The sequence below is a fragment of the Pristis pectinata genome, chromosome 15, assembly GCF_009764475.1.
Source record: "Pristis pectinata isolate sPriPec2 chromosome 15, sPriPec2.1.pri, whole genome shotgun sequence".
Classification (NCBI taxonomy): Eukaryota; Metazoa; Chordata; class Chondrichthyes; order Rhinopristiformes; family Pristidae; genus Pristis; species Pristis pectinata.
Window position 1 is genome coordinate 48146066 of NC_067419.1, and position 27774 is coordinate 48173839.

The window sequence follows — 27774 nt, forward strand, 5'->3', positions numbered from 1 at the left end:
AAGGTGAGAAGGGGGAACCATAGAACCATAGAAGAATACAGCACAATACAGGCCCTTCGGCCCACCATGTTGTGCCGACCTTCAAACCACTCCTAAGAGTATCTAACCCCTTCCTCCCACATATTCCCCCTATTTTAAATTCCTCCATATGCTTATCTAACAATCTCTTGAACTTGACCAATGTACCTGCCTCCACCACCACCCCAGTCAGCGCATTCCATGCACCAACCACTCTCTGGGTAAAAAACCTCCCTCTGGTATCTCCCTTGAACTTCCCACCCATTACTTTAAAGCCATGCCCTCTTGTATTGAGCATTGGTGCCCTGGGAAAGAGGTGTTGGCTGTCCACTCTATCTATTCCTCTTAATATTTTGTACACCTCTATCATGTCTCCTCTCATCCTCCTTCTCTCCAAAGAGTAAAGCCCCAGCTCCCTTTGTCTCTCCTTATAATCCATACTCTCTAAACCAGGCAGCATCCTGGTAAATCTCCTCTGCACCCTTTCCAACACCTCCACATCCTTCCTATAATGAGGTGACCAGAACTGGACACAGTACTCCAAGTGTGGTCTAACCAGAGTTTTGCAGAGCTGCATCATTACCTCACGGCTCTTAAACCCGATCCCATGACTTATGAAAGCTAACGTCCCATAAGCTTTCTTAACTACCCTATCCACTTGTGAGGCAACTTTCAGTGATCTGTGGATATGAACCCCCAGAGCCCTCTGCTCCTCCACACTACCCAGAATCCTGCCATTAACCTTGTACTCCAAGACAGAGTTTGTCCTTCCAAAGTGTACCACCTCACACTTCTCCGGATTGAACTCCATCTGCCACTTGTCAGCCCAGCTCTGCATCCTATCAATATCCCTCTGTAATCTCCGACAGTCCTCCACACTATCCAGAACACCACCAACCTTTGTGTCGTCTGCAAACTTGCTAACCCACCCTTCTACCCCCTCACCCAACTTTAAAGGAAATGTGTGAGGCAAGTTTCTTTCACACAAGAGTGGTGGGTGCTTGGAACGGGCTGCCCGAGGGGTGGTGGAAGAGCTAGTAATGTCTAAGAGGCATTTAGACAGGCACATGAACATGGAGGGAATGGAGGGAGACAGACCCCATGTGCAGACAGAGAGGATTAATTGGATTGGCATCATGGGTTGGCACAGACATGGTGGGCTGAAGGGCCTGTTCCTGTGCTGTACTGTTCTATGTTCTATTTACACCTTCTGGTGAACGACATTTGCTGTTAAGACAGTGTAAGGGTCACCTTACCAAACATAATGTTTCATTCCAGAACTTTTAATCTCAGTTCTGTAGTGGGGTTTGGTGTCTTTGGATCATTTAGTCTGGGGCTAAAGTTCTGGTCATGAATCTGTTCCCGTGTCCCTACTGTTCACCCCCACTGTTTGCAGATATTAGACCCTGTGCATTTCAGGTGGGGAGCTGGATGTCAGCACCTCTCTGTGGGAAAATCCCAGTGTGAAAAAGTATTGGGATAACATTTCAATTTCCAAGTTTCTGAGAATGCAAAGATAAAAGCTCCACCCTGGATATACAGCAAGTCCACAGGGATAGATGATACGTAAAACAAAAAACTGCAGATGTTGGAAACCTGAACCGAAAACAGAAAATACTTGAAGCACTCATCAGGCCAGGCAGCATCTGTGGAGAGTGAAAGAGCGTTAACATTTCAGGTTAAAGATCTTTCACCAGAACTTGGAAACTTCTTCCTGAAAGACTCCTTCTCCCTCCCTTCACTGGTGCTGCCGGGCCAGTTGAATGTTCTGGTTTTATTATAGGATGTTGTTAGGCAGATTCCACAGGCAATGAGGAAGCGAACGGTGAGTTGGACCTTTCTGTAAAGGGGTTGGAGGGCTAAAGGAAACCTTGCTGAGGTTGTTCAGGACTTTGGTGAGATCCTACCCAGTGTATCTCACAAACCCTTGGTTGTCCTTACCCAAGCACAGAGAAGGTACAAAACATGAGTTCAATGATTGATTCTGGGGTGGAAGGACTGCCTCTGAGGAGTGACTGGACTGTGCTCTTTGGACTTCAGAAGGATGAGAGGTGATGTCATCGAAACACAAGTTTCTGAGGGGGCTCGACAGGATAATGCTGAGGTTTTATTTCCCCTGGTTGGAGAGTCTGGAACTGGGAGTCACAGGCTCTGGATCAGGAAGTTGACAGAGAGAAGGATATATTCCTTACTTTGCTACTTCATTAGGAGTTTGAGGAGACTTGGTATGTCACTAAAGACTCTTGCAAACTTCTATGGATGTACGGTGGAGAGCATTCTGACTGGTTGCATCACCGCCTGGTATGGAGGATCCAATGCACAGGATCACAAGAGGCTGCAGAGGGTTGTAGACTCAGCCAGCTCCATCACGGGCACAACCCTCCCCACCATCGAGGACATCTTCAAGAGGCAGTGCCTCAAGAGGGCGGCATCCATCACTAAGGACCTTCTCCATCCGGGACATGCCCTCCTCTTGTTACTACTATTGGGGAGGAGGTACAGGAGCCTGAAGACCCACACTCAACGATTCAGGAACAGCTTCTTCCCCTCCGCCATCAGATTTCTGAACAATCCATGAACCCATGAACACTACCTCGTTATTCCTTTTTATTTGCACTATTTATTTATTTTGTAATTTATGGTAATTTTACGTCTTTGCAATGTACTACCTGCCGCAAAACAACAAATCTCATGATATATAAGTCAGTGATAATAAACCTGATTCTGATTCTCTGATGGCTGGGACTCTTTGGAATTTTCCACCAAGAGATACAGATACCCAGTTACTTAAGAATGACACTGGACAGGGAGGAATTCAAGGGATGTGGAAAGTGGGAATAGAATTAGTCATGATCTTGTCGGATGGTGGATTGTATGGCCAACTACTTCTGTTTCTTGCATTCTCTGATTGAGTGAGCTGCTTCACCCTGAATGGTGTTGAACTTCTTCAGAGTTGCTGGTGTTGCTCTCATCCAGACAAGTGGAGAGTGTTCCATTGTCCTCCTGGATTGTGCCTTGTGGAAGGTAGAAAAGTCTTGCGAGTCTGGAGGTGAGTCACTCGCTGGAGGACACCAAGCCTCCAGCGCTGAGCTGGATGCAATATTGTGAGTCTGGTCCATCTAGGTTTCTGCCCAATGTTGACCCTTGGGTTGTTGGTATTGGTTTATTATTGTCACTTGTACCGAGGTACAGTGGAAAACTTGTCTGGTCATTGAATATCAAGAATAGATGGTTACATTCTTTCTTGTTGGAGATGGTCATTGCTTGGTATTTGTTACTTGGCAGAATGTTGCCCAGCTCTTGCTGCAGGCAGGCATGGGCTGCTTCATTAGATGAGCTGTTATGAATGGAATTGAACATTTTGCAATTATCAACAAACATCCCCACATCTGACCTTATGCTGGAAGGAGGGTCACCGATGAAGCAGATGAAGATGTTTGGGTCTAGGACACTCTGGGGCTAGGATGTTGACAACCACGACCATCTTCCATTGGGTCCGAGACTGGCCAGGGAATACTTTTCCTTCTGATTCTACCTACTCCTATGATCCATGATATTGACTAATATTTGTTAATCTTGTGATGTATTTTAGCCGGAGAGAGGAATCTTGCCTAATACATTTGTGGTGTGACTGTTGGGTTAATCACTTCTGCACCCACACGTTAATCTCTACCGTAAGTAGAATCCTCATCCAGAAGATTTAGTTACGTTGGAGACACAAGAGATACTGGAATCTGGAGCAACAAACGAACTGCTGGAGGAGCTCAGCGGGTCGAGCAGGATTGTCAGGGAAAAAGGGGTTGGAGTGAAAAGGAAGCTGCTGCCCGGAGATGCTACTCGACTCGCTGAGTTCCTCCAGCAGTTTGTCTTTTGATTTAGTTAATTGATTATTTCCCTCACCTGCTGGTGCTGCAGGAGCTGCTGGTGCTGCAGGAGCTGCTGGTGCTGCGGGAGCTGCTGGTGCTGCAGGAGCTGCTGGTGTTGTGGGAGCTACTGGTGCGGCTGGACTTCCTGGAGTCCCTTTTCCATCTGTAAAGAGCATCAAAAACAACACATCCATTGGTTTTTCCAGGTAGCTTCGTAAATGTTTGCTATTTGGTCACCCTGTTATAGGAAAGATGTCATTAAGCTGGAAAGAGTGCAGAGATTTACGGGGATGTTGCCAGGACTTGAGGGCCTGAGCTATAGGGAGAGGTTGGGCAGGCGAGGACTTTATTCCTTGGAGCCTAAGAGACTGAGGGGTGACCTTACGAAGGCATATAAAATCATGAGGGGCACAGGGAGGGTGAATGCACACAAGTCTTTTTCCCAGGGAAAGGAAGCCAAAAACTAGAGGGCATAGGTTTAAGGTGAAAAGGGATAGATCTAGGAGGGACCTGAGGGGCAACTTCTTCACGCAGAGGGTGGTGAAGTATGGAACGAGCTGCCAGAGGAAGTGGTTGAGGCAGGTACAATAACATCATTTAAAGACACTTGGATAAGTATATGGATGGGAAAGGTTTAGAAGGATATGGGCCAAAAGCGGGCAAATGGGACGAGCTTGGTGGACACTGTGGTCAGCATGGACCAGTTGGGCCAAAGGGCCTGTTTCCATGCTGTATTACTCTATGACTCTTATTATTGAGCTATTGTTGAGATGTGAGGGTTATTCACGGCCACAACCCTCCCTGCCATTGAGGACATCTTCAAGAGGCGGTGCCTCAATAAGGTGGCATCCATCATTAAGGACCCTCACCAGCCGGGACATGCCCTCTTCTCATTACTACCATCGGGGAGGAGGTACAGGAGCCTGAAGACCCACACTCAACATTTTTGGAACAGTTTCTTCCCCTCCACCATCTGATTTCTGAACGGTCCATGAACCCACAAACACTACCTCGTTATTCCTCTTTTGCACTATTTCTTTATTTTTGTAACTTATGGTAATTTTTATGTCTTGCACTGTACTGCTGCTACAAAACGGCAAATTTCATGACATACGCCAGTGATAATAAACTTGATTCTGATTATTGATAATTTGATGATACGTTCTTTTCCTTGAATAGGGTAGCTTGACTCAATCATTTTGGTCTCCAGCCACAGTGGATATTAAATCATCCAAGTCTATAATTGGCACGTTCTTATAAAATCTCCCTACTGTTTCTCTTTAAATGGAGGTGCCTGCCTTTCAACCTCATTCCTATCTATTAACTGCATGGGAAAAGATTAAATCCTCAATGTTCCTGACCTGATCCAAGTACCGAGAGTTCCAGTTGCTCTTTTAGTCTAAAGCAGTGGATGGGCTGTTGAAGTATTTAGTGGCCTGTTTACTTTGATGTGATCTAGTAGCTGCTGACAAGATTAGTGGGAAAGATGAGTGCAATGCTGTCACGTCTGGTAACTTCTTCACTGGGACCATCAAGCTCAAACAAGCTGGTTCCAATAATAGAAAAACATCACCCAGAACTTCAGGCCTGACATTGAATGATTACATATTGAGTTTCTAGAGATGTGGGAACCTTAAACCAGGGATTATCACTAACCAGACGCAGGGTTTATCCGTAAGCCCAGTTGAGCTTGGGAAAGGGTAAGAGCTCGGTCTCAGCTTCCCACCAGGCATGTATTCAAAATAGGAAAGATTATTTTCAGGAGAGGTGTCTACCATCCTCCCTCACCATCAGGAACAGGCTGGGCTCTGGGTTTGGGAAAAGTGACACTTCCCAAAATGAGGAAGGGATCATGCTGTTGCAGTCATAGCACTGGCTCTACAGCGTGGAGGCAATTTTTGTGAGCTGGGAGTAATGGGGTAGGATTGGGGAACAGATGTTACTCGGGAGACAGGAGAGCACTGGGGATATGGGGAGCATGGGAAAGTGAACCAGAAACAAGGTGGGAGGGTTAAAGTGATGAGAAGCTCTGGTAGAGTCGACTGAACAAGTCCTTTTGGTGCGTGGGCTAGCGTTTGGAGGTCATGGATTTAAAACCACTGGGAAAACGTTGGAGGGGAAGGGAAGAGAAATGTTTCACACCAGAGACGGCAGACGCTGGAATCTGGAGCCACAAACAATCTGCTGGAGGAACTCAGTGGGTCGAGCAGCATCTGTAGGAGGAAAGGAATTGTTGACGGTTCGGGTCAAAACCCTGCATCAAGACTTTCACGCAGAGATTTGTCAGGATCTGAAGCTGATTCCATGAATAACCGAGAGAGGCATGAGCAAGTGCTGGTGGTCAGGAAGCTCATAAGGTTATGGATAAAAATGGGGGATCTGGGACGAATCACGACAGCTCCTTCAAAAAGATAGTACAGGCACAATGGGCAGAATGACCTCCTCTGTGCTGCAGTGTTCTGAGATTCTATATTTACATTGCAGGAAGTTGTTAAGATGAAAAGCACAGACACAATTAAGGTGAATCTAAATATATATACGAGAAAGGAACACAGTAAGGGGACCTTTTCCCAGGACCCGATTCCATTAGGGAAACACCAACATCTGAATGAGTGTTTCAATTTCACCTATGATTTATGGCCCTTGACCTCCTCGCTGGTAACCGTCCAGTTACCCAGCACAGCTTTCCATCTGGGAGCTTGGAATTCATTAACGTGACCCCAGCTTTGAATGTCATGGCAGATGGTGACCTTGAGCATTCAGGAAGGACGTGGAGGAGAATCCTGCCCAGGCAGTGCGGCTTGATATAGAACACACACTGGATCGTTTACTTTGAGAGCTCATTTTCTTTCACTTGCAATAACTTGTACTGTACAAAGTGAAATGGCCCAAAGAGTCTTATCAAAGAAATTCAGACTCAGGAAGTTATGTTGCAGCTTTATAAAACTCTGGTCAGGCCATATCTGGAGTATTGCATTCAATTCTGGTCACCCCATTATAGGATGGATGTGCAGGCTTTGGAGAGGGTGCAGAAGAGGTTCACTAGGATGCTGCCTGAATTAGAGGGCAGGTGATATACGGAGAGGTTGTACAGACTAGGGTTGTTTTCTCTGGAGCAGCGGAGGATGAGGGTACACCTGATAGAAGTGTTTAAAATTATGAGAGGCATAGATAGAGTAGACATTCCCAGGGTGGAAATGTCTAATACTAGATGGCATACATTTAAGGTGAGAGGGGTAAGTTCAAAGGAGATGTGTGGGCAGGTTTTTTTATTACACAGAGAGTGATGGATGCTTGGAATGTGCTGCCAGGGGTGGGGGTGGAGGCAGATACAAGAGAGGCATTTAAAAGTCTCTTAGAAAGGCACATGAATGTGCAGAGAATGGAGGGATGTGGACCACGTGCAGGCAGAAGGAGATGAGATGTCATTAGCTTAATTATTTTGCCACAACATTGTGGGCCGAAGGGCCTGTTCCTATGCTGTACTGGTCTATGTTTTTAAGTTTAATCACCAAACCACATTAAGACCAGGTGAGCTCAAAGAGGTAGCAAGAGAGGTCACTGTTTAAAAGATAAGGGGGCCACCCATTTAAAACATCAGAAGGATGTTAATCTTTGGAACCCTCTTCCTCAAGGCGTAAGGTCTTTAAGGCAGAGATAGATTGACTGTTGATAAGTAAGAGGGTGAAATGTTATTGGGGGTGGGTGGGAATGGGGAGTTGAGGCTACAGTCAGTTCACTCCTGATCTTACTGAGTGGGAAAGCAGTCTCGAGGAGCTGACTGTTCTATTCTTGCCCCTAATTCGTATGTTCATATCTATGTAAGAGGGATGGAGAGGATTACAGAGGGAATTCCATTACTTGGACAGCTGAGGGCACAGCTGCCAATAACAGAGTGATTATATTTTGGGGACGCACAAGAGGCCAGAACTGGACAACTCGTTGTCCGTGAGTTCAACAGTAATGGATACCAGGGTGTACGATAGAACTTAATAAAAGGCTTTGTTACGCTAAACTTTTAGTGAAATGGAGGTGGTCACCCACAACAGCACCTCCCAAACCCACCAAGCCTACCACCAAGAAGGACAAGGGCAGCAGAAACGGGGTAACACCACCACCTGCAGGTTCCCCTCCGATTCACATGAAATCCTGACCTGGCAATATATTGACTTTCCCCCAATTCTGGTCAAATCCTGGAACTCCCTTCACAACAGCACCTTCACCAGGTGGCAGCTCACCCCCACCTACTCAAGGGTAATTAGGGAAGGACAATAAACACTGACTTTGCCGGCAATGCTGAAATCTTATGATGAATGTAAAACACATTGTTTTACAAAAAAAAACTGGTGTAAGTGCAGGGTTTGGGTCCTGCCTGATACAAGAGTGAATTGGAATGAGGGTCACTCATGGAAGTCTTACTCCTATCTGTGGGTACTCATACACTTTAGTATTGGATCTGAACAAAACTGCTTTGTAATGATGCAAATCCCTTCAAAGAACAGAACATGTTTGCCATTGAAGTCTCCAGACAGCCCACAGTCAAGGTGCTTTGTTGGGAACTTGTCACCCTTTGTCTGAGCTCCCTGTACTATTAAATATTATGTGATACCACTGCTTTTGTAACAACAAGAATCTCAAGCAAGGTTGGCAGTGTTTCAGTCAGTCAGACTCTGACTGAAAGTCAAAAAACTGCTGGGAATCTGAAACAAAATCGGGAAATATTGGAAGTACTCAGCAGGTCAAGCAGCGTCTGTGGAGCAAGAAACAGCATTAAATTTTCAGGTTGAGGACACTTTGTTAAAACTGGAAAAGTAAGAAAACCAAACCATGATATTTGAACAAAGGGAATGAATGAGATGAGTTGGTCCTTTCACTCTTACCTTCCTCCTTGACTTTGAGTTCAAACTTGACTTTCGATGTGCCACTGATGACTGCGTACACCACTGCGTCCTCCTTCGTCACATTGTTCACTATCAGCTTGTGTTGCACCCCTTCCGATGTAATATTGTGCTTTTCACTCGCTTGAATATCCTTGCCGTCTCTTTGCCATTTCACTTTAGCATCTGCCTTGCCGACTTCAGCCACAAACTCTGCATGGCTCCCAGCTGTCACCTCGAGGGTCTTTGGTTTCTTGGTAAATGCCGACACTGTGGGAGAGAAGCCATTGTCACACTGCATCGTGTCCAACTGTTCTGGAGATCCATTCTGGGCTGGGGTACAGGATGTCAGAAACGATCTTCCCAGATTACGCCCCATTCTCACCCCTCATTCTCCTGGAAGTTATGGGCATGCTATGTTGGCGCCGGAAGTGTGGCGACACTTGTGGGCTGCCCCCCAAAATCACGACGCAAAAGATGTATTTCGCTGTGTGTTTTGATGTACATGTGACTAATAAAGATCTTGTCTTATCTTATCTTAAATACCTGAGCTCTAAGTGAGATAGAAATGAGTAAACTGCCAAGTAGGGATATGGGTCAAATTGAGGCAAATCAGACCAGTTTAGGTGGGCATCTTAGTTGATATGGACAAGTTGGCTGAAGGGCCTTTTTCTGTGCTGTATGACTATGACACTACCAAGTACTTACAGCTCAGGATTCATAGAGTCAACAACATGGAAACAGTCCCTTCAGCCCACTGTGCTCTGCTGCCTCATTATACTAATCCAATTTTATTCTTCCCACATTCCCATCAACTCTCCCCAAACTCCATCCCTCACCCACACATGAGGAACAATTTACTGCGGCCAATTAACCCACCAGCCTGCATGACTTTGGGATGTGGAAGGAAACCAGAGCACCAGAAGGAAACCTACACGGTCACAGGGAGAACGTGCAAATTCCACACAGACAGCACCCGAGGTCAGGATTGAACCTAGGTCTCTGGAGCTGTGAGGCAGTGACTCTACCAGCTGTGCCACTGTGTTGCCCTGAATTTTTCTTCCGTCTGGTATCTTATTATTCAGAAATCTCAATGGGTTAGCACCCTGTTTCACACCAGGGTTGTTTCCTCCAAATAGCCAACTTAGTCCACACCTGCTCACGAGAAGTAATTAACCAACAAATTTTCCTGTCTTACCACCTTACACCACACTCACACCACAGCTGCAGAGTGTCGCTCTGTGCAGACTTGGTTCTTTTGAGATATAGGACATGAGGACCTTGATCCATGAGATGTGGGAGGTGCTGTGTGCTCAAGATGGCAGGAAGACCCATTGAGGGAGAACTTTAGATGTCTAGTTCCCAAAGTTCTCCTGCACTGGGTCCTTCCTAACCTTATGCTTGGGCCTGTAGTAGATTCATTGGCCAAGCTCTCCGTCACCGTTGGATCTTGGCGTTGAGGGATCCTGGTCCCTCGACATTTAACTTTCCTGTGTCAGAGACATTGGGATAAATGTGGAGTTAGGCAGCAATCCATAGAGAATCCCTTTCCTCCAAGTGACCCCAATTAATACTCTGTGGACTGAGATTGACTAGTAGCACTACTTACAACTTCTGACCATCACTGAGAATGGAATCTGCTCCACAGCAACACTATAACAGTTTACACGTGGAAATAAGCACAAACCGTTCCAATGTAGCAGTTAATTCTAGAAATTAAAACCATAATGCATAATAAAACCTAACTAGCAGATTGGTCCATCCCAAAAAATAAGTGTTCCTGTAGATATGAACTACTTTAGTCTTAGACTCATAGAGTACAGAAACAGGCCCTTCGGCCCAACTCGTCCATGCTGACCCACCCGCTAGTCCCTTTTGTCTTTGACCTATATCTCTATAAACCTTTCCTATCCATATACTTATCCCAAAAGTCTTTTAAATGTTGTTATTTTACCTGACTCTACTTTCTTTGGCAGCTCATTCCATATACATATTATGAAGAAGTTGCCCCTCAGATCCCTATTAAATTCTTCCCCTCTCTCCTTAAACCTGTGGCCTCTAGTTTTTGGTTCCCTTTTTCTGGGAAAACGACTGTGTGCATTCACCCTCTCTATGTCCCTTGTGATTTTATACACCTTCTATAACGTCCCCCCTCAGTCTCCTACGCTCCAAGGAATAAAGTCCTTGCCTGCCCAACCTCTCGCTATAACTTAGGGCCTTCTGGCAACAAACTTTAATTTTTACTTCTTTAATTTTCCATGTATTTGTTGCCTGCACAGCCACTGACTAGCCCCTCAATGCCACCAAAAGAAACTCAGTTAGCTGACCGTTGTCACATTGCTGTTTGAGGGAGCTTGCTGTATGTAAACTGGCTGCCCTGTTTCTTGCAAGTTACACTTTAAAAGTACTGAATTGGCTGCAAAGGAGGTGGTGAAAGGTGCCACGAAAATGCAAGTCTTTCCTTCTCCCTCCCTGTGGATTAGTTGACGAGACCACCCTGCATTGTCAGTTTATACAGCCTGTACCTTCCAGGCATGACGTGTGACTCCGCACATTTGATATTTAGATATTAGATATTTATTTATTAGACACATGTACATCGAAACACACGGTGAAATGCGTCTTTTTGCGTTACTTGAGAATGTGCTGGGGGCAGCCCGCAGGTGTCGCCACGCTTCCGGCAACAACATAGCATGCCCACAACTTCCTAACCCGTACGCCTTTGGAATGTGGGACGAAACCGGAGCACCCGGAGGAAACGCACGCAGGCACGGGGAGAACGTACAAACTCTTTGCAGACAGCAGTGGGAATTGAACCCAGGTCACTGGCGCTGTAATAGCGTTGCGTTAACCGCTACATAACCACTACATTACTATTAGCGCCCCAGGCTTTCAGAGAGGTAAATCTCTGTGGAATTTTTCCCTGATCCCTACTGACCCCAGCCACAGTCTAACATTGCAGCTTGCATTATTCCAGCCTGACCCAACTGCATTCCACATATGACATTTTCCTGAGCCAATCACAGAAGACACGCTGAGTTCCATAGTGTTTTGTTCATCCCTATCTATATTTACCCTTACAACCTTCAATCTGTTCCAGAACATGTAGTCACCCATCACCTTTCACACAATGCTTTCCACAGATCTCTGTAACAGACTGAACAACATTCTGATGCCGTTTGCTCAATCATCCCATTCATATTTCAGTGGTCCTCTGTCACGTCTGAAATGGAACAACTTGGTCAACCTTCAAGGGACTGGTTCATTGGGCAGTATAATGGTTGTATAACTAAACGGGCTTATATCAATTATTCTGAGGTGTCTTTCTCAGAATAGAAGGAGGCTGTTTGGCCCATCAAGTTTATGCTGGTTCTCAGAGCATTCTCATCAGTCTCATTGCTTCCATTATTTCCCTGAGACCTCTTCTCTCCCACGCTGGGGGTAATTGTCAGCGACCAATTAACCCACCCGCAAGTCTTTGGGACGTGGGAGGAAACACCCCACAGTCACAGGGAGAACATGCAAACTCCACACAGACAGCACCAGAGGTCAGGGTTGAACTGGGGTCTCTGGAGCTGTGAGGCAGCAGCTCTACCGGCTGTCTGAATGTACCACTCATAAGCAGGTGAAGGTTTTTAATTCAGTTAGTTATTAGTCTTAGAATAAAAATCAAGTCTCAGGAAGGATGACCCTGAAACCACTGGATTGTTGCAAAAACATCTGGTTCGCAAATGTCCTTCAGAGAAACTAATGTACCATCCTTACTGTTTAAGATCCATCTACTCATTTATCTATCTATCTATCTATCTATCTATCTATCTATCTATCTATCTATCTATCTATCTATCTATCTATCTATCTATCTATCTATCTATCTATCTATCTATCTATCTATTTATTTATTTGTCTATCTATTGGTTGATTATTAATTTCTATTTATTATAAGAAGGGCAGCAGGGATAAACAGGTAACTACAGGCCAGTGAGTCTTATGTCAATGGTAGGGAAATTATTAGAGAAAATCCTAAGGGACAGGATTTATGTAGGTATATTTGGAAAGGCAGGGGCTGATCGGGGGGATGGTCAGTATGGCTTTGTGTGGGGGAAGTCCTGTCTCACTAATTTGATTGAGGAGGTAACTAATTAGATTGATGAAGGGAGGGCAGCAGATGATGTCTATATGGACTTCAATAAGGCATTTGACAAGGTCCCTCGTGGTAATTTGGCCCAGAAGAGACAAGGGATCCAAGGCGAGCTGGCTAATTGGATCCGAAATTGGCTGGGAGATGGTGGTGGATGGTAGTGGAGGGATGTTTTCCTGACCAGCGGTGCACTGCGGGGATCGGTGCTGGGACCCTTGTTGCTTGTGATATCTATTAATGACTTGGATGTGAATGTAGGAGGTTTGATCAGTAAGCATGTAGATGACATAAAAGTTGGTGGTGTTGTGGATAGTGAGGACAGCTGCCTAGGGCCACAGAAGGATATGGATCAGATGGAAAGTCGGGCAGAGTGTTGGCAGATGGAATTTATTCCCCACTAGTATGAGGTGATGCATTTTGGAAAGTCAAGAAGGGCCAGGACATATACAGTAAATGTCGGGTGCATGGGGTTCGTCCATTGTTTCCTGAAAGTGGCAAAATAGGAAGAAAGAACAGGGAAGAAGGTATATGACATTCTGACCTCCGTAGGTCAGGGCTCAGAATATAAAAGTTATGACGTTGTGTTGCAACTTTACGAAACTTTCCTTCGGTTGCACTTGGAGGACTGTGTGCAGTTCTGGTCACCACACGATAGGAAGGCTGTGACTGCACTGGAGAGAGTGCAGAGGAGATACACCAGGAATGCTGCCTGGATTGGAGGACATCAGTTCTGGGGAGAGATTGGACAGGCTGGGCTTGTTTTCCCTGGAACGAAGGAGGCCGAGCTGAGCATATGAAGTTATAAGAGGCATAGAGGGGGTAGATCGTCAGAAGCTTATTCCCCAGGGTACCAGAAACAAAAGGGCCTTGGTTTAAGGTGAGGAAGGGGTTTTAAAGGAGATCTTGATGGGTAGGTCTTTTTTTACCCACAGAGGGTGGTTGATACCTGGAACTTGCTGCCAGAGGAGGTGGTGCAATCAGACACAAGAGACATTTAGACAGACACTCAAATAGGCAAGGTATAGAAGGATACAGTCCTAATGAAGGCAGATGGGATTAGTGTAGATAGGCAAACATGTTAGAATGGACATGGTGGGCTGAAGGGCCTGTTTCTGTGCTGTACAACTCTACGATTCTAGAAAACATCTCCCATCATCTCCCCTCTAATTCTTCTACCAATCATTTTAAATCTCTGCTTCTTGGTTAATGGACCCCCTGCTAAGGGAAATTTGTCACTGAGGCCCTAATAATGTTACACACTTTGCTTCTGTCTCCCTCCAGCCTCCTCTGGTCCCTCCTCCTTGAAGGAACCGTCGGCCTCTTCAACCTTTCCTTAGTTATCTTGCTCAGCTACTGATTACCAGTAAGGCTTGGAATTGCTTGACCCACTGAATTCCTCTAGCTGATTGTTTGTTGATCCTGTACAAAGAGGACATCATTGATTGGAGCAATTGTGACCATTGGTATTATTAAATTATTTGTGCAATTAAGTAGGTAACTGGATGGTATTTCTAAAGCTAGTGGGATCTACCCGCAGATTGAATTCATTTTCATTAGCCGTTGGATTACTGGAATTAACCCTTGAGGGAATTGAGGGAATAGCCATTGTGTAGTTGAGCAAATGTTCAACCTCAGCCTTACTGGTAATCAGTAACTGAACAAGATAACTGAGGAAAGGTTGAAGAGGCTGACGGTTCCTTTGGAGGAAGTGTAGCGGTTAGTGCAACGCTATTACAGCGCCAGCGACCCGGGTCCAATTCCCACCGCTGTCTGTAAGGAGTTTGTACATTCTCCCCGTGTCTGCATGGGTTTCCTCTGGGTGCTCCAGTTTCCTCCCACATGCCAAAGATGTACGGGTTAGGAAGTTGTGGGCATGCTATGTTGGCGCTGGAAGCGTGGCGACACTTGCAGGCTGCCCCCAGAACACTCTACGCAGAAGATGCATTTCACTGTGTGTTTCGATGTACATGTGACTAATAAATAAACCTTATCTTAAAGGGAGACAGAAATGCTCCATATTCCAGCATCTGCAGTCTCTTCGTACAGTATCCTGCTCAATGCTCTTCCTTCAACTATATTGCGGTCACAATCCTTAGACCAACCAGACATCAATAACTTGTGAACCAGAAGTAACCTCCTCCTCCCAAATACATCCCTCACATCAACATGTCTCCAGTTACCCATGCATTGCATCCCAATGTGATGTGTAATCTGCAGTTAACAACTCAGATCTGTATCAGTTGGAACAAAGACTCCACAACCTCTCTGCTGCTGGCATTTCAGCTGGAGCGAGCATTTACTGAGCACAAATATGAAACCCCACACATCTCGATGTGGCAGATCACGTCACACATAATTGGCAGGCACAGTGAAAGTTACCCGAGAAGCTAGAAGGAAGGTCACCTTCGACTAGTATCTGTTAATAGCTGAAAATGAGACCAATGCTCCCAGCTGCTGTCTACCAGTGGGATGTCCGCAGTTCTGTTGACAGTTGGAGGCTGGCCAAGATATCAATGGATGCAGGAGAAGATGTCCTGTGATACAGACAGCACATCAACATGGGGCCAAGAAAGTTGAGCTCTGCTCCGTATCCCACTGTGGGATCATTGCTATTAACAAGGGAAGATAAAGAAAGAAAATGCTTTACATTCTTGTCCCCCTCCCCATCTTCCCCCTTTCCTCCATCCCTGCCTTGCCCTTTCCCTCCTCCCAGCCCATCCATCTTCCATGTATGACCTCAAGTCAGCACTGGCACCTCTCACCTCCTCAGAGTCTCTGTAAGGGCTCTGCAGCTAACAGAATATTTACTTCTGAGCTGTAATGATGTATACTATGGGCACACTGCACAAAGCAAGATCTCACAATAAATAACCAGATCATTAGTGTTTTTTTTAAAGATAAGATCTTTATTAGTCACATGTACATCGAAACACAGTGAAATGCATCTTTTGCGTAGAGTGTTCTGGGGGCAGCCCGCAAGTGTCACCATGCTTCCGGCGCCAACATAGCATGCCCACAACTTCCTAACCCGTAAGTCTTTGGAAAGTGGGAGGAAACCGGAGCACCCGGAGGAAACCCACGCAGACACGGGGAGAACGTACAAACTCCTTACAGACAGCAGCGGAAGTTGAACTTGGGTCTCTGGGTTACACTGCCCAGAAAAGGGACATATATTTGTTTGTGCCTCGGGAACTTCTGGGGATGAAATAGTTTCCAAAAATTGATTGCAGGAGCTAGACCCCCAAGTTGTTGAAATTATCATGAGTTTCAGATGGGTGTAAATTTTATGGAATTGCCAGTGTATCTTGGGCCCATGGTAGGCTCTGGAGATTAATCCAGTACTTTAATTGTTGAGAATTACCCGCTGCACATTTTGAATTCACAGTCCTTCATGCTCTGCGGAATTTATCACAAAGGATCAGTGAGTCAGGTCTTATAGTCAAGGGAGAGGAGTCTCCCCGCCCTCCTCAACCTCCCCCCCCCCCCCCCACCGTAGGGATACATACCACAATGTCACCACTCTCAGGGCAAGGACCTTTCTCCTGGATTAACTGGGAGGTCAAATGTAAGGGGAACATAAACAGTTAATGGCAGGACCCTTAACAGTTTTGATGTACAGCGGGACCTTGGGGTCCAAGTCCATAGCTCCCTAAAAGTGGCAATGCAAGTAAGTAGAGTGGTAAAGAAGGTGTATGGCATGCTCATCTTCATCGCAAGGAGCAGAGAGTATATGAGTCAGGAAGTCACATTACAGTTGTATAAAACTTTGGTTAGGCTGCACTTGGAGAATTGTATGTAGTTCTGGTCACCCCATTACAGGAAGGATGGGGAAGCTTTGGAGAGGGTGCAGGAGAGGTTCACCAGGATGTTGCCTGGATTAGAGGGTATGAGCTATAAGGAGAGGTTGGACAAACTTGGGTAGTTTTCTCTGGAGCAGAAGCTGAGGGGAGACCTGATAGAAGTTTAGAAAATTATGAGAGGCACAGATAGGGTGGACAGCCAGAATATTTTTTCCCAGGGTAGAAATGTCGAATACGAGAGGACACGCATTTAAGGTGAGGGGGGAAAGTTTAAAGAAGATGTGTGTGGCAAGTTTTTTTACACCGAGAGTGTTGGGTACCTGAAATGTACTGCCAGGGGTGGTGGTGGAGGCAGAGAGTGGAGTTCGAGTGGCTTTTGGATGGGCATATGGATATGCAGGGAGTGGAGGGATATGGATTGTGTGCAGGCAGAAGGGATTAGTTTAATTTGGCATCGTGGTGAGCACAGACATTGTGGGCCAAAGGACCTGTTCATGTGCTGTACTATTTTGTGTTCTACATTCTATGTTTTTGGAATTCAGAAGAATGAGAGGGGATCTCATAGAAATATATAAAATTATGAAAGGGATAGACAAGATAGAGGCAGGAAGGTTGTTTCCACTGGTAGGTGAGACTAGAACTAGGGGACATAGCCTCAAGGTTGGGGAGAAAAGATGTAGGACGGAGAAGAGGAGAAACTGTTTTTCTCAGAGGGCAGTGAATCTGTGGAATTCTCTGCCCAGGGAAGCAGTAGAGGCTACCTCATTAAATAGATTTAGGACACAGTTAGATTTTTACATAGTAGGGGAATTAAGGGTTATGACCCTCACGTCTTTCTTATTTTGTCTTCCATTTAGTTTATTCCCTTGACCCCCCTCACCTCCATCAATGGGAACAGCTCCCCACTGCTCATTCTGTCCAACCCTTGTAAACTCCTATTGGATCTCCCCCCAGCCTTCTCCTCCAAAGCAAACAATTCTAGCCCATCTGATCTGTAGTCCCACATCCAATGAATCATTCCCGTCAATCTTTGCTGGACACTCGCAAATGTTTCACGTCCTTTTTACAATGTGGTGATCACAACACTTCAGCCGAGGCCAGACTGGTGACTGGTGTTTTTGTAAAGGTTCAGCATGTTCCCTGCTTGTATACTCCATGCTTCTGTTGATGAATTTAAAGATCTGTCAGGTCTTTCTTCAGCCTTCTCTTGTGGCATTCTATAAGCATATCAGGAGTAAGAGATTCGAGAGACTGCAGATGCTGGTATCCGTGGAGGGAAATGGAGAGGTGAAGGGTCCCGGCCCAAAATGTCAACTGTCCATTTCCCTCCATAGATGCTGCCCGACCCGCTGAGTTTCTCCAGCATCTTGTGTGTTGCTCAGGAGGAAGAGAATAGCCTGAGTAAGAGTTGAGGACTAAAGGGATGATCTATATGTGGACCCAGGGAATGTAGGTGAGTTCCTAAATGAATACTCCTTACCTGTATTCACTAAGGAGAAGGACATGGAAGACAGTGAGTTTAGGGAGGTGTATGTGGATAATCTGGACCAGGTCAGCATTAAGGTGGAGGTGTTAGATGTCATGAGTTGTAGAAATGTTGATGAATCCCCAGGGTCAGATGAGATCCATCCCAGGTTGCAATGGGAAACAAAGGAGGAGATAGCTGGAGCGCTGATGGAGAATTTTGCATCATTGTTAGCCTCAGGTGAGGTGCCAGAAGACTGGAGGATAGCTAATATTATTCCTGTATTTAAGAAAAGCAGCAAGGATAAACCAAGGAAGCATGAGCTAGTGAGCCTTACCTCAGTGGTAGGAAAATTTCTGGAGAAAATCCTAAGTGATCTTGTAAGGAGACAAAGGTAGATGTTGTCTGTATGGCTTTAGTAAGGCATTTGATGAGGTCCCTCATAGTAGGCTGGTCCAGAAGCTTGGATCCATGGGATCCATGGGTCACGTGGGATCCAAGGTGAGCTGGCTAATTTGATCCAAAGTTGCCTTGGTGATAGGAGGCAGAGGATAGTGGTGGAAGGATGCTTTCCTGATTGGAAGTCTGTGACCAGTGGATCGGTGCTGGGACCACTGCTGTTTCTGATATACATTAACTATTGGGTGTGAACGTAGGAGGTATGACTAGCAAGTTTGCGGCTGACACAAAAGTTGTGGATGATGAGAAGGGGTGTCTAAGGCTACAGAGGTTACAGATCAGATGGAAAGTTGGATGGAATATTGGCAGATGGAACTGAATCCTGACAAGAGCAAGTTCCTAAAATGGAGTTCCTAAAATGGGGGTCAGATACATACAGTAAATGCCAAGGTGCTAAGAAATGCTGATGAACAGAGGGAACGTGGCTGAAGTCCATAGTTCCCTCAAAGTGGCAACACAGGTAGGTGGTGAAAAAGGCATATGGCATGCTTGTCTTCATAAGTCAGGGGCATAGAATATAAAAGTTGGGATGTTGTGTTGTAACTTAGTCTGGACTTGGAGCACTGTGTGCAGTTCTGGTCACTACACTGGAGGGAGTATGTGGTTATGCTGGAGAGGGTGCGGAGGAGATTCACAAGGATGTTGCCTGGATTGGAGGACTTTTGTTATGGCAAGAGATTGGATATGCTGGGCTTGTATTCCCTGGAGTAAAGGAGACCAGGCTGATAGAGGTATATAAAATTATAAGAGACAGAGGGGTAGATAGTCAAAATCTTATACCCATGATAGAGATGTCAAAAACCAGAGGGCATAGGTTTAAGGTGAGATGAAGCAGTTTTAAAGGATTTGAGGGGAAAGTTCATTTCACACAGGGAATGGTCACTATCTGGAACTCGTTGCCAGAGATGGTGGTGGAGTCAAATACAATCACTGTGTTTAATCGGCATTTACTGGTCTTACTGTGGGCAAAGGGGGTTGGTTTAGGTGGAAAGAAGGGTTGGCGTGGACGTTGTGGGCTGAAGCACTGTTTCTCTGCTGTAAAACTCTATGACTCTATGAGAAAGGAACCTGGTCTGTTTAGTCTTTCGTGATATTTATAGCCTCAGTTCTGGCACAAACCCCATGCTCTCTTTGACATCCTCCCCAGTGCCTCAATAAACTTGTTGTAACATGGCATCAAGTTAGCTCCAGGAATCTGAATGAGTCCCAGGGAGTTAGATCACCCTTTCTGCTGGGACCAGTTCCTGGAGCTTTCATCACTTGAGGCCCTCTTTCATCAGCCCACTGCCACACAGTCATGATTGGTTGGTTCACCTCCGTCCATGTGATGCACCTCCTGATCTTGGCCAATTAAAAAGCAAGTTGACTCATTTTTATCCAGATGGATGACTCACGCTCTGCTTGAGTGATATGCTCACCGGCCCCACCTCTCCATCTCTCCAGTGAACAAGTGTACAAAGTGATTGGAGGAAAAAAAGCACAATTATTTTTAAGCCCTCTCCTGACTTCTTCTCTTGGCTTTTGCTCCCAGTTGTGCCCAGGAGATTAACGGTCAGTAGCCAGAGACCCAGGATAATCCTGGAAGGCTGGTAACTCCAGCCAGGGATAATTTCTGTACCAATGAGCAAGTCCCTGACTCAGTCTCACTACACATCAGTCCCACAGCTGTGCAGATTCAAAACTGAGGCATAAACTGAGAAAAGGTAGGCATGAAACAACTGGATTGTTGTAAAAACCCATCTGGTTCACTAATGACCCTCAGGGAAGGAAATCTACTGGTCTTATTCTGTCTGGCCTCTGTGTAATTCAGTGTGATTAACCCTTCACTCTCTCCACAGTTCAAGTGGGGGTGAACAATAAATGCCAGAGTTACCAACATCATCCATGCCCTGTGAATAAACAAGTAGAGGTACCCCTGCCAGAGAAACAAAGGACTGCAGATGCTGGAATCTAGATGAAAAAAACAACAAGGTGCTGGAGGAACTCAGCAGGCCAGGCAGCATCCGTGGAGAAAAGCAATTGTACACGTGTTTTTCTCCACGGATGCTGCCTGGCTTGCTGAGTTCCTCCAGCATCTTGTTTTTTCAAGGTGCACCTGCCAGACTGACCATTGTGTAGCAATACATCAAAGGGTTGATGCTCGAAGACTTGGCTAACGTCAGCATAGTGGTACAGTGGCACAGCTAGTGGAACTGCTACCTCACAGTTCCAGTAAACCGGATTCAATCCAGATCTCAGGTGTTGTCTGTGTGGAGTTTGTACGTTCTCCCCGTGACCACATGGATTTCTTCCAGGTGCTCCGGTTTCCTCCCACATCCCAAAAATATGCAGATTGGCTGGTTAATTGGCTGCTGTAAATTGTCCCTAGTGTGTAGATGAGTGGGGCGTGTTGATGGGAATGTGGGAGAATAAAATGGAATTAGGATTGAATTGGTGTACAAATCAGTGGGCCAAAGATCCCATACCCATGCACCCACCGCTGTCTGTAAGGAGTTTGTACGTTCTCCCCATGTCTGCGTGGGTTTCCTCCCGGTGCTCTGGTTTCCTCCCACATTCCAAAGACGTACAGGTTAGGAAGTTGTGGGCATGCTATGTTGGTGCCGGAAGTGTGGCGACGCTTGCGGGCTGCCCCCAGAACACTCTACGCAAAAGATGCATTTCACTGTGTGTTTCGATGTACATGTGACTAATAAAGAAATCTTATCTTATCTTATCCTATCTTATTTATCTCTCAATGAACTCAGGGCACAGGCTAGAGGGTGGAATGCAATAGGGTCCACAGGAGGTGTATTAGGAGGGAGGCAGCTGTGACACCCCAACACATCCAGTCGCAGTGAGAAATCTCCACTAGCGGTGCCTTAATCCAGCCCACCACTCTCAGGTTAGTTGGTGGACTCCAGTCCCCAAACCCTCGGGCTACAGGGCCAGCTCCCTGGCAAATTCAGTGCTGCCATAGCTCCAGGAGCACAGGGCTTCACCAAACTCAAGTGGCTTGTCTCCTCACCTGAATACATCGATCATATTACCGGAGGGAAAAAGGGTGATGGAGAGAGAGAGAGAGAGGGTGAAAGAGAAAGTGTGGAAAAAGAGAGAGATGAGAGAAATAAAGTGGAGGAAAGTTCAGGCGAGATGTCAGAGGTAGGTTCTTTACACAGGGAGTGGTGGGTGCCTGGAACACACTGCCGGGGGTGGTGGTAGAGGCTGATACAATAGGGACCTTTAAAAGACTCTTAGATAGGCACATGGATGTAAGAAAATGGAGGGTTATGGGCTGTGTAGGAGGGAAGGGTTAGATTGATCATGGAGTAGGTTTATATAGGTCAGCACAACAATGTGGGCTGAAGGGCCTGTACCGTGCTGTACTGTACTTAAAGGAAGAGGAAGAAGATATGAACTCGGTTTTCTGTGACACCTACCACCATCTCAAGTCATCCCGAAGTGCTCCACAACCAATGACGTTTTCTTGGTCAGTGATGTTAAGTGTGAGCTAATCAGTAGACAAGGAGATCCCACAGACACAATGATGGCCAAGACCAAAGAAAATCAGAACTATGGCTTATACCCTCTCCCAAATCAGAATGCCCAACATTCCATTCCCGTGGAATGCCGATTCCAGGACAATTGTGTCCTTGGTCCTTGGGAAGCCCAGCCTGGTGCAGACCTGCCCAGAGACCCCTGCATGTAGGTGGAGATGTCCACATGCTGAACCTGCATTGCAGTGACCCATTAGTTCCAAGTGGAAGAAGTGGCTGCAGAAAGTAAGAGTATAAGATCACAGTTTAAAAATAAGGGGCCACTCATTTAAGACACAGAAGTGGTGAAAGTTTTTCTCCATCAGTCTTGGTGTCTCCCTTTCTCAGAGAGCAATGGAATAGTCTTAAGGCAGACGTGGTTAGACTCTCAATAAGCAAGGGGTGAAAGATTTTAGGAGTTGAGGTTATAATACAGTATGTTCAGGTACGATCTTATTAAACAGTGGAGCACATTTTAGGGGTCGAGTGTCCCACTACCGTATCTGTGTACTTCCCTTGCCTTTGATTAAATGGGTTGATTTCAATTCAGTGAGTTGTTTCCTAGTTTTTACAACAATTTTGTTAGTGCTTGAATGTCAGAGACATTTGATGCCCTTAATAAATCCTGAGCTCCATAGCTTCCCATCAGTAGAAGGGTGGGAAAGATGGAGGGCGGGGATATGGTGATGAAGCATGAGAGGATGAGTGGGGATATATTGCAGGGTGGGGATTTGTTGCCCCTGGGTGTCAACATCTCAGAGGATCTATCCTGGGCCCAACACATTGATGCAATCACGAAGAAGGCATGCCAGCAGCTCTACTTGATAAGGAGTTTGTGGAGATTTGGTATGTCACTAAACACTCTTGCAAATCTCTACAGATGTACGGTGGAGAGCATTCTGACTGGTTGCATCACTGCCTGGTATGGAGGCTCCAATGTACAGGATCACAAGAGGCTGCAGAGGGTTATAGACTCAGCCAGCTCCATCACGGGCACAACCCTCCCCACCATCGAGGACATCTTCAAGAGGTGGTGCCTCAAGAAGGTGGCATCCATCATTATGGATTCTCACCACCCAGGACATGCCCTCTTCTCGTTACTACCATCGGGGAGGAGGTACAGGAGCCTGAAGACCCACACTCAACGATTCAGGAACAGCTTCTTCCCCTCCGCCATCAGATTTCTGAACGGTCCATGAACCCATGAACACTACCTTGTTATTCCTTTTTATTTGCACTATTTATTTTTGAAATTTATAGTAAATTTTCTGTCCTTGCACTGTACTGCTGTCACAAAGCAACAAATTTCATGTCATCTAAGTCAGTAATACCAGATCTGATTCTGATTCGGGGGTGTAGCCATGGGCAGATCATGGAGAAGGGTGTGGAAGGGGTGGGGTTGGGATGTGGCACTGGATTACAGCCTGTAACCCAAAGCCAGTCCTCATTTTTCATTTGCCCTGTAGAGCTGTCAACAGCCAGGGATGTACTGACAGGCAGCAGCTGGACAACACATACTGGTTTGCCATTCCTTGGGATAGGGTGCTGACAAGCAGTAGAAGACACATAATCCAACCTGATTCACTCCACTAAAATTGGAATCCCAAAGCTACCGCACCCCCATGACTGAGGAGCACTGACCCTGTCCACTGGGTGAGGTGGGTTTGCTCAGCTGCCTCCTCTCCCTGAAATAACTCAAGAACGTGAAAGAGAACGGGAAGAAAAAGAGAGAGAGAGAGAGAGAGAGAGAGAAAGAGAAGCAAACCCACCTTCTGTGGAACATTCAGACACCCCAGGACATCCCAAACTAATTTACTACCCATGAAACATTTCTGAAGCATACAAGAGTTACTAGACAATCTGTGAAGAGCAAGATCCCAAGGAAGCGATTCATAAGTTGTTGGATATTAAGGGAATTGAGGGGATTGGCTTAGTGAAAAGTGGCGCTGAGGTAAAAGATCAGCTGTGACCTTATTAAATGGTAGAATAGGAACAAAGGGCCGAATGGCCTACTCCTGCTTTGTTTCTTATTAAATTTCTTCTGAAATAAATGGGCAACTGATCTGTTTTAATAACAATTGGTGAGGGGTAGGTATTGGCCAGAAGTCACCGATTCCTCTTTGAAACTGGATCCTGGCATCATTCCACATCTGTTCAATGTCAGTTCAATGTCTGACCCTACAACTGGCAACCCCAACAAAGCAGCACCCCATCTGTGCTGCCCCAAATTCAGTGCTCCACACTGACAGGTGTTCATAGAGCACAGAGACGTACAACACAGAGGCAGGCCCTTCAATCCATCAAATCTGTGCTAACCATCAACCATTCAGTTACATAAATCTTTCATTTATCCTCTTTTGTTTCATTCTCCCCACATTCCCATCAACACCCCCCAGATTCTACCCCTCACCCACACACTAGGGGTAATTTACAGTGGACAATAACCCACCATCTGCATGTCTTTGTTCCAAGAGATCGCTGTCCCTAACACTGAACCTTTGCAGCCACAAGTCATAGCAGAACAGGTGAGAAAGAGAGACACAAGGACCTCAACAGGATGATAACAGAAGGCAGAAAAGGCACTCAGACAGGGAGGAGGATTCCGTTATCCCATTGCTAAGCTCCTTACATTTCTCTGCCACTTCCCCACGCTTCCTTCTGATTCATTCCGGAGTTTCTTGGACTCTATCCGTCCCCCAGTTCCCAGGAATGACAAGCAAATACATGGCAGATTTCAGCTAAGCAGAAGTTTGAGAGGTGAGCCTTTGGAAGGATTGCAAAACAAGGCAGCGTGGACTTCAGAGAAACCAACGGGGTTGCAGTTCCACATCAGCCAGGCTGGTATTGGGATAAAAGACAGTTTAGTTTATTGTCATATATACCAGCAAGGAACTTCATTGCATCTTGGTGTACATGACAATAAACTGATCTGAATCTGAATGTTCTTGAAATCTTGCATGGCAGTTTTAGCCGAGCTCTTAAGTAGATTTTGCAAAGATGCCTGTGGAGGATTTTGCCAGGGTCAATTTTTTTCAGAAAAGTTTTTGCTGGGCTCTTGTGACTTTGCTGAGATTATATATCAGGGCAAGAATGTGTGGGGTAACAGGTTGGCAGAAGAGGCAATAACGTGCCTTTGTTACCACACCTGTAATGTAGGACAGGGCCCCAAGGAACTCAATCAGAGCAAAATCCGACGGCAGGTCACAAAGGTGACCAAAAGCTTAAGCAAAGGAGACACGAGAGACTCCACACGCTGGACTCTGGAGCAATAAACGGTGCTGGAGGGTCAACACACAAAATGCTGGAGTCAGTCTGACCCTCTGAGTTCCTCCAGTATTTTGTGTGTCTCTCCAGATCCCAGCATCTGCGGTCTCTTGTATCTCCAATGTACTGGTGGAACTCAGCAGGTCAAGCAGCATCAGTGGGGGAGAGTGAACAGTTCCTGTCCCCCCCACCCCCCCCCCCACAGATGCTGCTCGACCCACTGCGTTCCTTCAGCAGATTGTTTGTAACTGCATCAGAAGATTGGAGGGGAGGTGAGGGCACGGATTGGAAAGGGCTCTTCAGACAATGAAACCAGGGTGCTGAGATGAGTCAGAACTAACAGCCTTCAATATTTCTGATGGGAACCTCAGCTCCTTCTGTTTACAATTATGAGGCATAGATAAGGTGGATGGTAACAGTCTTTTCCCCAGGGTAGGGGAGTCCAAAACTAGGGGGCATAGGCTTAGGGTGAGAGGGGAAAGATTTAAAAGGACCTGAGGGGCAACTTTTTCACACAGAGGGTGGTGAGTGTATGAACGAGCTGCCGGAGGAAGTGGGTGAGGCAGGTACAACAGTATCATTTAAGAAGCACTTGGACAGGTACATGGAGGGGTGGGGCTTGGAGAGATATGGGCCGAACGCAAGAAATTGGGACTAGCTGGGTGGACACAGTGGTCGGCATGGACTGGTTGGGCTGAAGAGCCTGTATCCGTGCTGTATTGTTCGGCGTTTGTACATCCCTGCCTTGTCTCTCAGTGACAACCCATTACCTGGCTGCTAACGCTGTCCATGAAAAGTTAACCGGTTCTTAGCCCAGATAGCCAGCCGTTACACTGCGTGGAACACACGTTAGTCAGGCTTGCTTCAGTTAGACCACAACATTTCTTTCCAGAAACACTCGATGCAGCAGTACATAAGGTGGTGTAGACGGAGAGAGACGCCTGTCCTGTCCCTCGCCCCGCCAGGTGTGTGAACCTACCTGTCTTTTTAACTGGTTCTGGCATGGTTGGCGTTAATTCCCCAGCGTTTTCCTGCTGTACCAGGCGGCTCACTCTCACAACATGACCCTCCACAGAGAGGTGCAAAGACGGAGATCAAAGACAATTGTCCATCTTCCTTTTTATATCGTGCTGTCAAAGCTGCCCGCCTCTTGCTGGAAGGAGAGCCCCCGACGCTGGGAACGCCCTCTGCAAATCCCACTTTATTAGAGTGCTCTCTCTCTCTCTCTCTCTCTCGCACACACACACACACTCTCGCTGTGATTTTCTGTATCACAGTGTGTGTGTGCATGTGTGTGAGAGAGAGCGAGCGAGAGAGAGAGAGAGAGTCCACTGAAATCTCCAGCTGGATTTTAACTGCCCCTTCCCCAGAATTCGCTTTGTACAACCCTTTCCTCAACTTCGCCGGGCTGCTTGTATGAAACCAGATTTAAGGTTTTCCAGGTTTTCCGTCTGTTTTGAGGTTTCGATTTTTGCAACCGCTGCATTTCACAAACGGATGCAAATTTAAAAACAAAACAGGGAATTCGCTTCTTTACCTCTTTGCACTTTCCCGAAGGAATTTTCAGAATTTGCAGTCGCTTGGGTAACACAGGTTTGAAGGTAACCACGTGAAACAGAAATATATCCCTCGCGGTTAAAAGGGGTTTGCATTTCGATGGCGCCTTCGCCTCCTTTGAAGGATGTAGGAGAGCGCTCTTGGTTGTTGGAGACCTTTGTTCAGTATGTTGTTGTAGGAAGCTAAAACTCAATATTACATCAATATTGAGGTCTACGCAAATTTTCCAAAGGAGGTTCCCCACATCTCAGCCCACACACTCGGGGACAAATCAGTGGCTGTGTGGGGCGTATAAACCGATTAATTGTCTGGAGACCCCCTCAAATAAAATAATCCAAAGATGTGATTTGAACCAGCAAACCTATCAGGTCGGATAACTCAGCACTCTTGGTGGTACACAGACAGGTAACAGTGTACATGCACTTCGACCAATGTACACAGGTGTACCCCTACCTACCCACAGCACATCCACCAGAAACTCTTCTCCCCTTAATCCACTACATTAGAATGAGAAGCCTTCACACCTGTTCTGCCGCTCAAAAGGATCAAGGCTAATCTACCTCTCTGGTACTTTCCTATACCAACCTCGTTAGAACATAGAACATTCCAGCATAGTACAGGCCCTTTGGCCCACGATGTTGTGCCGACATTTTATCCTGCTCTAATATCTATCTAACCCTTCCCTCCCACATAGCCCTCCATTTCTCTATCATGTGTCTATTTAAGAGTCTCTTAAATGTCCCTAATGTATCTGCCCCCACCACCACCTCTGCCGGCAGTGCGTTCCACGCACCCACCACTCTCTGTGTAAAAAA